We start from the raw sequence: 7206 nt of genomic DNA on the forward strand, positions 1-7206 counted from the left end.
TTGCCAATGAGATTGAACTAACCGAGAGGAGTTTGTCCCTTGGCCTGGCAACTCCTCAGCTTGTTCCTTCTGAAGGTGATTTTATTATCCCCCCCATGACACCGAATTCATCAGCTACCACCCTCAGGGACTTACAAGTCTTGGATACTGGCTGCAATAAGGAAAGTAATCAGGGCAATGAGGGTATTGGGGCTGTAGAGGATTTTTCAGGAGCAACCTGTAACAAAGATATTGTACCAAATATGAATGTTTTTCCTAACCCAGTAATCACTGGGGCAAAAAAAAGCGAAAAGTGACCAAACCTACGAGCTCCAAGAGAAAACAACCACCTCATTTAAAACAACAACGTACTGCCCTGAGCTCCTGGATTCAAGGCACAGTGACCCCAGCGGATATGATAATTACTAACGCCAATGGCACTGTTGATTTGACATCATCTGAAATATCAAGTCATCCACACTCAGACTGAGTCCATTACAGGTCCATCAACTTATGGCTTGGCGATTCCCTCAATTGACATTATAGTGGACACTGTGTAAGAGCGCATCAGAGCCCTTGTTGATAAGAATTTTACCGCTCTTTGGAAACGCTTAGATTGTTTGCAGTCACTAACAAACAAATCAAATGTATATACTAACATCCCCAAACCGACCCCACAACAAGGGGAGATCATCAAATCACAGCCCTCATGCGCTGCGAGCTCTAATTAGCAACAACAAAATCTAACTACTACACACCCTCCCTCAACTAGTACTACCAGTGTCTGATACATGTTGTAAAGTCAAGGAATGTTTTATATCTAAACCCATACCTGCACAGATTAAATCACTGACAACAAGTATCATTAGAAGTCCACACCCATCAGTTCACCCAGCCAGCCCGGTAGCCACCCCAAATCTTGTAAATAATGCCACTCTAGCCTGTAACAACCAGAGCGCGAAACCCTTTATTGAGAATAATGTCAGTGAGTCTGCTGAGGCCACCAAAGAAGTTATTAGCTTACCTCCAGCAGCTTGCCCCTGTGTCTTAGTCCTAACAGGTGTTCCCCCACCCCTAATTTAAAAAAAAATCGGACTTAGAACCAACTGAGAAATAAAAGTGCTGACTGGATTATTAAACACAAAGAGCTCAGGGAGGCAAATATCAGTGACATCATAATGATGCGCAGGATAGGGTGGGTTAGACAATCACCTAAGAGCATCCAGGGAGATTGCATTGTCATTAACTTTCACCGCCCATCACCAGTGAGATCAATACCAACGATGCAGGAATTCAGCAGCACTATTCCTACTCTGATTTGGTCATTACCCCTGGGTTTTTTCTAAAAACCGACCCTGGGGCCAAACACATTTGCCATCCCTCCGCTTACGACGTATAATACATTTTCCGTTTTGTCTGGCTTAGACAGCTTGGATTGACTACAGCCTAATAGAATATCATCTGAGCTTATTCCCTCAAGACCCATGCCCAATTCTATGGGAAATGACACCTCAGAACCATCTGACTTAAATCTGCATGTGCTAAGCTGGAATATTTCTGGCTTATCTTCCAAAATAAGTTCTGAAGAGTGGGTAAATATAGTTGAAAAATATGATATCCTCATTTTCCAAGAAACTTAATGGGCAACAAGGGAATTATACCTAGAGGGGTTTGTATGTTTTAATATTATTGTACCTACCCCCAAACAAGGTGTCCATCAGGTGGACTTTCTATTTGGGTTAATTTTTCCTCAGGCAGTAGCATTAAAACTCTTACCACAAGCAATGATTTACACACGAGGGGCGTCAATTTGTTTCATTAACTTTTATAATAATTATTTTTTTGACTGCACCAAATATGAATTTTATTAATTTGTTTAACTTTGCCTCTGTTCTACAAAATCAAACTGCGTTTTATAATTTGGCTGGAATTTGTCTGTGTGGCAACTTTAATGCCAGGATGTCGAGGGCAAGCAAGTTAGCTATTGTTTCTACTCTAGATGCACACACATGTAAAAGAGGGAAAGAATTGTTAGATCATCTGTCAAATCACAATCTACTGAATGTGATGGATATTGCCGATGCACAATAGAACGTCAGCTGTCCTATTCCAACATATAGAGGTCGTGGCTGCTCCTCGACAATAGATTTTGTTTTTATTTCTGCCTTGTTAGAAGATATTTTACTAAAAGCCGAGGTCATACACACTGTGCACGGCGACCATAATCCTATCTCCTCTATAATTAGGTGTGCTTCAAGACCTGTTTTCACTAAAGAGCCTGGAGCTAAAAATGTAATGCTCTCAACGGATAGTTTGAGAGTAATTTGGTAGGGTATTGATAACGGTAAACTGTTTTCTAAAATGATAACAGCTTACTCATCACCTATTGAGATCTGTTTATCGCCCAACGATCCCATTCCAGAGGTAATTAATGCTTTTGGCCATCTATGTGCTGGTGTTAAACGACTGATCTCACGGCCTGCACTTAACAATAACCAGAACCCTAGATGGTTTAACAACGCATGTTCACAAGCAAATAAAGAGCTCTGTGCGGCACTTGTAGCGGTACCTAGGGATGCAACCCTCGTTAGATCCCCAAGACAACATTGTAAACAAGTGGTGAGGCAGCGTAAAGATGAGATTTTAAAAGAACGCTGGCATAAGCTTGCTTGTGCCATCAGTGCCACCAATAGAAATGTTTTTTGGGCGGCAGTTAAAGACATGAGATCAATGAGCCTTACACTTACTCCTTTAAGCTATAACATAAGCAGTGAAGCTTGGGAAGCCTACTTTACTACAATCTATACAGACCCCACTGAGAGTGAGAATCCCTTTGATTCCCACGTTGTTTCAAAGATTCAGATATCGGTATCAGAAGTCGAGGATGCAATTAACCAAAGTTTAGTCAACAAGGCCCCCGGCCCCGAAAGGGCTTCCCATCGACCTCATCAAGCATAAACCGGACTTTTGGGTGCCCGTTTTACTCAATGTTTTTAATAATCTTACAAATACTTTTTTACCTAGCACATGGTCTACCAGCATTATTGTTCCGATTTTTAAAAAAGTGGACTGATCCAACCCTAGCTGCTACACACTGATCTCCCTGATTGATAACACACTTAAGATACTTGGGATGATCCTGTTTAATAAAATTAGATTATGGGCTGAGGAGGAACACATTTTAAACAAGTGCCAGTTAGGATTTAAAAGTAAATTGGGAACGGTTGAACAATGTATAAATCTCAGCCAGATTGTTGGTAAATACACTATAGCTCAGCTATCTCCCATTTACTTACACGCTTCTATGAGTACCTTATAAACCCATTTGATCCCACTTAATAACATCTTGCTGCTATTTGTTGTGAATCTCCAGCCTATATTTTGGGCGGTGCTTCATAGAAAATGTTGCCATGTATAATTATGATTTTTTATATTATAGTTTATATTTGACTGCACTTTAATACACTATGCTGCTATTCGTCCACATATGATTGCACCCGGATATACCATGCTGCTATTTGATTGCCCCCAAATTGATTTTACCTGTTAATTGTGGTCTGCCAAATTGTACTTTATCATATTATGCTGCTACTTGTTAGGAATAATCTAGCCTTAAGATTTGAAGAAGTGGTGGTTTTACATATCTAATGTCTTTCATAACATGTGTATCTTTATTGCCGACTGTGCTCTATATTACAAGTCCCTGTTTATTTATTGTTTTATATGCTGATATTTTAATTGTGCTTTTATTGATATTTTATATCCGAATAAAGATTTATTGAATTGAGAATAGTTCAACTGAGGAAAAATATTGGGAAGTAAATCTAGACGAGCATGTAAACGCAAAGTTAATTCCTGGATGTTCAAATTGATATATAGTAAACAATGAGACCACTCATACATTCCAGGATACTCACATTATTCTGTAATGGGGGGGGGGGGGGGGGGAAGAGAGAGAGAAGCATCGAAAGGTTACATTCTAGGAAACAATTATTGATATAAATCAATGTATCGTATACTTTTTATATATATTATATGTGTCCGTTTATAAAGGTTCAATTAAAACTAGATACTACGACAAGCATTCAAATTAAAAGATCAAGGGCTGGGATGGGTGCGGTACTATCTTCTCCTTCTGTCAGTTCGTGTATGCTGGTGTAATACTCTCTTGTCTTTGCTTTGTACTGGTGATTGTACAAATAGCTGGAATTGTTCTCTTTTGTTGGTCTTCACAAAATCAATAAAATTGATCCCCAAACAAAAAAATGCAATATGAGCAAGGTCAATTACAGGATTCACAATTCTCAAGTGCACAGTCAGTGAAAGGTGAGTATCGTGTGCATGAAGAAGTGACAGCAGTTAGTGTCCAGGAGGCATATAATAACAAAGTGTATAACATATATTTATCGGTTCATGCAAGCTATTACAAAATGTAACATGTAATGTTCTGTATGACGCACACAACAATTGGCACCAATGGAGTGAGATTTGAGGCATTGGCAGCAGGAGAGTAGAAATCGGGAACTTGGTGCTTTGGTCCGCCAAGAGGTGTCCCTGCACCAGTGCACTGTGGGTACAAATCTATGTAAATGAGCTACAAGCTACGGGGATGCGGGGGGTTCGGAGTCTGAAGGTCAGTCCTGCCGACCACCACGGCAGACAGAGACCAGAAGCGACTGAGTAAGAGGAGACACGCAGGTAAGGATGGAGGATACCATGACAGCTCAGTAGGGGGACTAGAGTATCGCACAGGACGAATATACGTTTTTTCTATGTCCCTGCGCCCCGTAGGACAGCGTTCAGGAAGCTCACAGTCCCCGCTCACTCACCTCCTCACTTTCGGTTCTCTAGGCAGCGGCGGCTGCAGGAAAACACAAAGGTACCTAACGACTGCCGTACAGTAGGCCGCGCCATCATGGAAACAAAAGAGAGACTGTCAAAAGCGTGTGAGCCAGAGAAGAAAGACACCCCTAGACAAAGAAGAAGGACTACCATGTAAAGCCGGAGACTGCAGGCAGTTGGAGAGAGAAGACACCGGAAAACGAGACCCATGTGAGCAAGCGAAATAGTTACTGTAAGGAAGCTACTACAGGGGAACACCTTAACAAATGAAACAGAAACGATAACATTTCAAATAGGAACCTTCAAAACACGGCTTTGTCCGCAAGCTACTGATCACGAGCAAAAAAAGGTGTATATAATGGAAACACCTGCTGTTTAGTCTCAGGGAACAAAGCACGACACGACTACTAAAATAGAAGACAGACTACACTCTCAAGAAACAACAGAAAAAGGTTACTTGTTCAAGATACACAACACGAATAGGAAAGAGGTAGAGTACAGGATGATGAACTAAAACAATTCTAATGTAAATGCGAGGGAAACGGAGAAAAAATATATTCATTTTAGCATTTTGTTTACATAGTTTTGTAAAGTTAGGGTGCCATACATCATGAGCATCGGAGGCCCGTACAGCAATTAGGTCGTATAGTAAACAGAACATTGCTGTACATCTTACTAAAATGGCACGAGTACTGTAATCGAGCAGAGTGCAATTTATTGATAGGAACTCAGTAACAAAGAGCTAATTTCAATTCCTTGAGGCGAAACTGCTAATTTAGCTTTCTCTGACCTAGTAATCCCTTCCCTCTATTGCAGATTAATTAGATCAATTTAGTGTCCCTGATTTGTGTTTCCTATTTTCTCAGGCATGGCAAATTTTTGCTATATATTATAAAGGTGCAATACATATATATAGGGATTCTATACAATACGTTGTTTTACGTAGTGCACAAGGGAGTCTTATCATGTAATTTGTTCCTTACAGAAAACCAAATTTGCCAGGAGTCTGCCCACTGCAAGTACTCAATAAAAATGTCAGTGTTCATGCAGCATATGTGCTAGTTAGGCAGTAAAAATCAAATGTATAGTATTCATTATGCTTATTCTTCTGTAAAATAATACATTGTAAATAACATACAGCATTGTAGCCTCTTGCCAGTCCCTAGACTACGTACAAAGAATAAGTGCAGTGTGGAGAGGCTTGCTGTGGTACCACATAGCGCTGCTCTCCCTGTATTTGAGGGATTCCATCGCTGTGGGGCGGGCTGCAATACTCCTTGAAGGTCCGAAACTGGAATGTATGTTCGTTATGGTGTCCGATAATTGTTGCCAGTTATGTGCCTACATACAAAGAACTTATTGACTGTGGGTTTGATGCTATTGTTAGTGTGGTATGCCGGACACCCCTGCTGCCTTGGGACTCGTTACGTCCCGAGTTGTTCCTTAGTACCGGCAGGGTGCTCGTGTGCCATCTAGTTGATCACCCGAAGGGAATACCCCTATGTCAATCTGATCTATGTTGGGGAAGGGAGGGAGTGGGAGGGAAGGGTTGTTGCTGGCATGATTGGGATGCAGCAGTGGGAGGGGGGGTGTAATTATGCTGGGTGTTTTTTTTTCACTGAGGAGGCAGGGCAGCTGCGTGTTCCATATAGGGGTCTGGTTAGTCGATTGAGTGGTTGCGCTGAGGATGTATACATGGCACGTCACAACTATTCAGTATTCTTTGAGATATGGCAGAGGCAGGGACGGACTCTCAGTTGAGATTTATGTCCTGGAACATCAGGGGTCTTAACGACGCTCGGAAGGGCCGGAACGTTCTTGCCTATTTGGAACGTCACCAGGTTCATGTAGCTATGTTACAGGAAACGCACTTGGCCCCACACTCACGCATGTCATTTGCTAGTAAATGGGCCACGGCTCGGTTCTTCTCTTCCTACTCCACTTACTCCAGAGGTACTGTCATCCTGATTAAACGTACTGTGCCATTTGAAGTGCAGGGAGAGATCCTGGATATTGCTGGTCGGTATGTCATTGTGTGGGGTCGCCTAGGAAGGGATACTGTTACCCTAGTGAACTGTTATGCCTCCAATATCGACACACCTACATTCTTCACAATGCTGTGGGGCAAAATTGTAGAAATAGGTTCCCAACACATCATATGGGGAGGAGACTTTAATCTAGCATTGATTCCTGCACAAAACAGGGCAGACAGGGTTGCACTATACAAGACCAGATCTAGGGAGGCCTTGATGGGAATAGTGGGGAGGGGGACCTGACAAACGGATGGCAACATCTCTACCCTATTGGGCAGGAGGGCACGTACTTTACCTCTTCAACGGTAATGTGGGCCCGACTGGATTACTTCTTGTTAACTAGGGGCCTTCT

At 41.9% G+C, this 7206-nt stretch overlaps 1 protein-coding gene across 2 annotated transcripts in view; it reads right to left on the minus strand.

The window, feature by feature from the left end:
• Positions 1-4917, minus strand: part of SENP1 (SUMO specific peptidase 1) — a 195765-nt gene extending 190848 nt beyond the window's left edge. Inside the window, exon 1 of one of the 2 annotated variants that reach the window (XM_086966231.1) lies at positions 4809-4917. The gene's annotated coding sequence lies outside the window, so the exon portion shown is untranslated. The remainder of the gene's footprint in view (positions 1-4808) is intronic. The other variant, XM_086966241.1, reaches the window with a different exon arrangement.
• Between the last annotated feature and the right edge of the window lie 2289 nt (positions 4918-7206).

The sequence above is a fragment of the Lissotriton vulgaris genome, chromosome 1_1, assembly GCF_964263255.1.
Source record: "Lissotriton vulgaris chromosome 1_1, aLisVul1.2, whole genome shotgun sequence".
NCBI classification, from domain to species: domain Eukaryota; kingdom Metazoa; phylum Chordata; class Amphibia; order Caudata; family Salamandridae; genus Lissotriton; species Lissotriton vulgaris.